The sequence below is a fragment of the Scardinius erythrophthalmus genome (genome assembly GCF_964197995.2).
Source record: "Scardinius erythrophthalmus genome assembly, chromosome: 1".
NCBI lineage: Eukaryota > Metazoa > Chordata > Actinopteri > Cypriniformes > Leuciscidae > Scardinius > Scardinius erythrophthalmus.
Genome location: NC_138221.1, coordinates 32,429,113 through 32,436,790, shown reverse-complemented (window position 1 = coordinate 32,436,790; position 7,678 = coordinate 32,429,113).

The window sequence follows — 7,678 nt, the reverse complement described above, 5'->3', positions numbered from 1 at the left end:
TAGATTGTAAAGATGGATAGATAGATAGATAGATTGTAAAGATGGATAGATAGATAGATAGATAGATAGATAGATAGATAGATAGATAGATAGATAGATAGATAGATAGATAGATAGATAGATAGATAGATAGATAGATAGATAGATAGATAGATAGACAGACAGATAGATAGATAGATTGTAAAGATAGATAGATAGATAGATAGATAGATAGATAGATAGATAGATAGATAGATAGATAGATAGATAGATAGATAGATAGATAGATAGATAGATAGATGGATAGATAGATAGATAGATAGATAGATAGATTGTAAAGATGGATAGATAGATAGATAGATTGTAAAGATGGATAGATAGATAGATAGATAGATAGATAGATAGATAGATAGATAGATAGATAGATAGATAGATAGATAGATAGATAGATAGATAGATAGATAGATAGATAGATAGATAGATAGATAGATAGATAGATAGATAGATTGTGAGTTCATCCAAAGAGATCATCCATATGGCCTTATGATTAAATATTTACAGGCCACCACATTTCCAACCAACTCATGAGAAATTCATGGAGATCTTGCATTATGGGATGGTTCTATTCCTCCTCACTGCTGTTTCCCATTCCCACAATAACTGGAGGACAACCAAGGGAATTTCCAGATGTCATCTCAGTAAACATGATGATCTCTCATGCTTTTAATGTGCGCACGATGACCTGTAATACTTACATTTCAAGTGCCATACATGTGTGGTTTTGATTTTAATGACGCTTTGTTCAGTGATTGCATTTAAATGTAGTTATTTAGCAGATGCTTATTCAATGCAGCATACAAATGAGGGAAAACACAAGCAATTTATTATCGTACATGAGCGAACAGCTGAAATGCTAACACTTTACAATAAGGTCTCATTTGTTAACATTATAATGCATTAGCTAACATTAACTAACAATGAGCAATATATTCTTACAGCATTTATTCACATCTTTATTAACTAACATTAACAAATGTTCACAGTGAATTTCAAGCTTTTTAAAGCAGAATGGATTCTGATGTTTTTATTGTTCATCAGCCAGTGTAAAATCGTTCTGAAAGTGATTCCAACAGTAGTTTCTCTGTGCCGTTATCATTATAGTTGTGGACTACACTATTCTTTTATATTTAGAAAGATTTTTAGAACTGTTTATCTTTATCATTATCATTATCGTTATCATCTTCTTTCTTCTTTACTTTGAGATGGAAACAGGCTTCCAACTATGGAAAAATTATTCACCAAATGTCCATATTTTGTTGCGCGGCAACACTGTTGTAAAATTGAATATAACTTTACACAGAAAAGGTTAGTAACCCAGATATTTCTAACTCTTTTATTGCATTTAACCCACAAAAAGCTGTTGATTAGGCTATGCCACATAAGAAAAAAAGTTATGCTCTAGTATCATAATTATGACATAAAAAGTCAAAATTGTTTTGTACATATAAGTATGACAAATGTTGAAGTTATGAGATAAAAAGTTGAAATAATTTAGCATACTAAGTCAAAATTATAGCAAAAAGAAATGACATAAATCATAATTTGGACTTGGAATTTCTATATAGGCCTATGTCATAATTTTGACTTAGTATGTCATCATTTTGATATTTCATCTCATTATTATGATTTACCAAAGCATGTTTTTTTTTTTGTTTTTTGTTTTTTTTGCGAAAATGGGCTTCCATAGTTTAGAATTTGTTCAATCTCTTAAATATATGCACTTGTCTTGTGGGTGTTTTGTGGTTAAAATGACTTGATATGACTGGCTCGTTCATCACACTCTGGAGCTAGAAAGTCAAGTTGAGCACTTTGCATTTTGAGCTACAGGATCTCTTTCAGTGTGCGGCTGTAAACTGCATCTGTGTGTGCGTAGAACTGTGTAGTGCACACACAATATATGGTATGGTAGTGTGCCATTCTGAACATACTGTAGCCATATACTGTCAAGATGTTTGACCGCTCCATAAGAAGTAAATAATCAGCGACGCACATGCAGAGTGTGACATTGCTCATGTTCTCATCCTGCAGGCGGATCTGGAAGTCTCCATGTCATTGTTTAAATGATTCCCCTTCACTAAACTGGGAACGAACCCAAGCAAGAAGTACACGTGAAAGCACCTCAGGAGGGGAGCATGTTCAGCGGGGAGCTTTTCAATAATGGATGTACCACATTGAGCTCCCGTTAATAATGTGTTCCTGTCACCGCGGGAGACAGAAAACCGCATTTTAGAGGCGGACGAGAGAATAATGGGATGCAAAGTTAGGGAAACTTAGTCATAACTCACTCTGGCTCCTTTTCAAACATTTTCTGTGTCTTTTGGCATTGTTTAACAGGCTAAAAAAAAAAAAGACATAAGCATTGTGATTTTTAGAGCACAATGGCTTGTTAACCCATGAACCTCATCATCGAAGCTGTTATTATCGTAATTGTGTTTTTTTGATTATAGTGTTTTCATCAATCAAATTATGGATTGAAGCAATGATCCATATGTCAGTGAACATTAGTGTAATAGACACGATTTAAAGGAATGTTTCAGGTTTGATCAAGTTAAGTGGAAAGCTGTTGAAAATCATTAGTTTGTTAAAACAAAAATTGTGTTCACATGAATACATTGGAAATCTATGGGGTCAATGGGCTTTTAGTGGTGGGGCTACATTTCTAAAGCTGGATGCATTGCACACTGTACAATTTTTCTAATAGTCCTTTAGAATTGTTGCTTGTCAGACTGTATGAACATGATCCTCGCTGTAAGCCATGTCACACTATGGGATCTCAGACAGACAAATCGTGGCCAAAATCATACAACATGCTTCCAGCTCAAGTTGATGAAGTTCACGTTCCGAGTAAATTTTAAAGGGGTCATGACATGTTTTTTTCTTTTCTTTTATTGTGTTCCCTTAGGTGCAATTATAGTATTGCTATAGTTTTTTGCACAAAAAACGTTTAAAATTGAGTGATTTATGACCTTTTCCCACCCTGTTTCTCATGCTCTGATTCAAACAGTCTGTTTTGGGGGTGTTTCCCCTTTAAGGGTTCAGTGTTAACACCCACTGTTATGATTGGATAACGTCAGTGCCTATGCATCAATTGTTAACGCCCCCTTGTCAAAATGTGCGATTGTTCTCAACTGTCACTCATCGTTGAAATGTGGAGAACACACGCTTAAATTAACACTGCCGTGACTGGGACTTCCGCGAAAAATAAACCGCATCCATCTTCCCCTGACGTCTGGATCTTTCAGCAGCGTATATTATTCAAACATGTTGTTTGTCCACAGCCAGGAACAGCACATGCGTGACATGCAATCTTCTTGTAAATGCAATCTTCTTGTAAAGACCCACTCCTGCACGTCGACTGAACACATGTGAAGTGCGTGACAGATGCGATGATGAAATGAGGTAGCCTAGTTATCTTGCGCTTGAAGCGTAGTTGTCTACGCTGGAGGCGGTCATATGCAAACGACTGCTACGTCACTTCGTACCGTGACGTCACTTCATACCATGGATCCAGAACGAGCTGTATTTAGAGCTTGATTAAATAAATGCTTCGTTTATAATGGGGAGGACGTCTTAAGCTATGAAACTTGCAGGACGTTTTAATGGTACAAAGACCTCTTATATACCAAAAGATCAAGGCAAATTTGGTTTCTCATGTCATGACCCCTTTAAAAAATGCGGGTCGGGTACAATATATATATTTTTGCGGTCCGAGTTGCGGGCGGGTTAGTTGAAACCGTCGGTCGGGTGCGGGTTGTTTAATACATTGACCCGCGCATCACTGTTAAACATTGATTGTACTTAAATTTAAGGCAGCAACTTTTTTTTTTACAGTGTGGTATCCTTGTGCATGTTGTGTGGAAGACATAGTTAGTTATTCATGTTGACATGTATAATGTTGAAGTTTTGTGGCTATACTTTTTAAATGGCTTTAATGTTTATCCCAGTGCAATATTTCTCTATAGACCTTATGTGCTAGAGAAACAAGCATGCAGCCTTCTTTAGATTTTTGTTTTTGAATTTCCGTTATAGCGGCTTTGTATATTTCTATGGCATTGCTGTTGAAGAGTAATTAACTTGTGTAATGGATTTACTTACTGTATAATGAAAGTTATCATGAGCATTGTAATGTTTGAAGCGGATGTCATGTCAGTTGACCGAGAAGTTTTTTAAAACCGGCGGCTCATTCATAAATCCGTAAGATCTTACCTTCATGCTGTGGAAATACAAACCGGAAGACATAGGCTAACACAACGAGTGCAACGCTGAAAAGGGGCAGGGATACATTACATATGGTCTATAGATTCCATTATAGGCATTACTGTAAACAAGATTTTAACTTGGGGATGAGTTTAAATTATTTTCTGTGGTAATTGATAGCATGTCACTTATACAATTCATAGAGCCTAAAGTGTTTTAAACTTGAACATTGCTTAAAGGGATAGTTCATTCGGGGATAGCCATTGAATTTCATAGAATGGAAAAAAATACAATGGCTACCGTCAACTGTTTGGTTACCCACATTTTTCAAAATATCTTCTTTTGAGTTAAGCAGAAGAAAGAAATTCATACAGATTTAGAACAACTTGAGGGTGAGTAAATGATGAGCGTATTAGTGAACTATCCCTTTAAGTAAATTAAACTTCCAAATTAAATGTGGAGGGAAAAAACGATAGCAAAGCCATTTCTTCTGGTTTTTAAAACTCTTTACCTCAAAAACATTGCCTGTTTGTCTTACCCCTCTCAAATGTGAGAGCAGATTTTGTTCCCATGGCTGTGCATGTCCACATTAATAAGCGATTTGACATTTATGTCATGCTCTCTGTGTCCGTCTCTTGTGTCTTTACCCATTGGGGACCGAGCCGGGCTCATCGTCCAATCAGAAGCCGAGCCCTTCTGCTGATGCTTTGAAAATGGATGCAATGCCAGAGGCGCTAAATACAGTTAATGGTCAATGAATTCAAATGTCACCATTATCTGATCGCATCTGCAGTTCCGAGAATAAATCCATGTCCTTTTAGTGCTTCCCTTCCAGTCCACTTCCAGTACTGGATCATTCATACTGATAAATATAATACTATACCTAATACCTGTTAAAGATTTACTTTCTATATGTAAATTATATCAGCACAAACACAGTTTTTCTCTGCTTTGATTTCGATGACAGGTATAAATGCAGAGATCATATGAAGCGATCAGATGTTCTCACCTTTGTCAGGGTTAAGCTGATCTCCCTGAGAGCTGACTCATCTCACACACACACACACACACACACACACACACACACACACCGTCCATCCATTGCTGTGGGTATTGTAGACTGGCAGAGGGTGCAGGTGGTGCTGGACTGGTGCAGACTTCGTCCCGATGCTCCCATGCCAGTGCCATCTGTCATCAGCTACAACATCTGCAAATCCAAGGTGCCCTTGATGCCCGGTGCCACTGTGGCCCGCTTCGGATTTCTGCAGGGGGTCGAGTGGGTAGAGAAGCTGCTCCCAGAGCACTAATCACATCTTCATCACTAATCATCATGGTTTGATTGTTGTTGATTTTTATTATTCTAGCAGTGCTGTTACAGGATTGTTTTCCCACTTATTTTCCCATATCTCATATCGGATGGCTCACCTCACACCACCCACCACTGTTCAGTTGAAATATATTTGTTATGTGCAAAGCGAGCAAGACAAAGGCAATTGTGGCTTGGAAGTTATAACTAAGATGAGTTGAGGAAACTATCCATTTCAAATGAGAAGAGTAATACTCATCATAATGGAGTATGCTGAGGTCTTGAAATCCTTCCATACCTGCAAGGCATCCATTAGACCACATTGCAATTAACATTCTTGGCTATGATCCTGATTACTTTGTAAACAAAGCTCTATATTGATTTAGCAATAACATGTAACTAGATTTCTGAAGTGGTGTCTGCCCGTGCTGTCATGATGATGGGGTGTTTTAGGTGGTTATTAGTGCATCAACATGAGACGCTGTGTGTCTCAAGCTTTGATATTAGCTGCGTTTAACTCCAACACTCGTGAAAAACCACAAGCCGCGTCTCAGACAGCGCATGATGCCGAATTCAGTTCTCTTCCACAGCTTATATGGCCAAATAGACACAAAATTATGTCAATATATATTGGAGCCATACAGCTCTTAAAGTGACAGCAGCCTAATGAACCTGCTTCCGCCTGTGTGCTTTATGTTAATCAAACAACAAAAGAAAAGAAAGAGAAACAAATAAAATAACTCACTGCTTTTTTGTAGCTTTAACAAGAATCAGTATGTATTTAATTCATACAATGAAAACTAAACAGAGTTTTATTTTTACATTTGATTATTCAATTTCTGTTGTTAAATAAGCCTAATGTGGGATTACCTGAAACCCTAAACCCCCTTGTTTACACTTGCATTAAAATGAGTCTTACTTTTTATCATAAATTGTTAAATTATAACATTATTGCAATGTAAATCACAAAAGTTTTGCATTAGGGCATTTATTGAAGAAAAATGCGATATGCGATAACTTAATGCGATATTTGATACAATAATGCTTTAAGTGTGTAAAATAAATTTGTTTTACTGTTGCATTAGATTTACTAAGTTAATATTAAGACTTGTGTCAAGAAAGAATTTTTTATATATATTTACGGATTGCTGTTTTTCCCTAAACTGCTTTTGAATCATAATGTGTACTCCAGACTTAGGGCCAGATTTACTAAACGGGGCAGGTTAGCACGAGAGCGCAATGCCACAAAAGCACCGATGGGAGTGGAAAGTTCTGCGCATGATCTACTGATGATGCACAAATGAAAGAACACAGCCGGATTATTTCCATAAATGACCAACGCAATCTACCAAGAACAGTGCAACTTACTGATTTTTTTTTGGGACAATAAATAATAGCGCAAATACCAGTAAATTGACGAGCGCAAACCTTAGTAAACACCTTGCATGATTTATTTAAAAACTCTCCTTTAGAAATTTTGTGTCTGAAAGGGTAACTCCTACAAATGCATATGCAATAAGGTCAGCCGCAAAAATAACTGTGTCCATGCCTTTTCAACACTAATTTTTCACTGCGTGTCTTTAGTAAATCCTGACAGTAGTTTTTTTAACGCCAAAAGAGGGGTTGTGTTGGCACAAGTTGTTAGTAAATCTGGCCCCTAAGGTTGCAAACTAAAAGCAGATTCTCTTTTGGAAATGGGAAATGCAATTTATGATATTGTTACAAAATAAATTTAATATGAACTTAAATATGTTAATTTGCTGTGTGATTGCAGGGGACCAAAACAACCAATTGAAGAAAGCGAGGTGACATTTAAAATCCTGCAGAGCACCAAAAACAGTTAGCGAGGACGGAAATCTAAAAGAGAAAGGGAGAAAAGGATGTCTGTTTTGTTGCCTAATAGGCGACTGGGGAAAAAGAGGCCTAAATCAGAAAGAGTAAAGCTCTGAAAAGGGAAGACAAACAAACTAAAAGCATCGGCACCAAGATCTCAACAAGCCGCGCCAAAATTGTTTGGCACTCGTGGTTTTTAAAAGGAACACCTGCGAAGCGGCAGTCGCTCCTTTACATTCTCCTGAAACCCCGCTGGTCAGCGCTCCACTACTTGGCATCTGATCCTTTAGCCTGTGCCTTCAG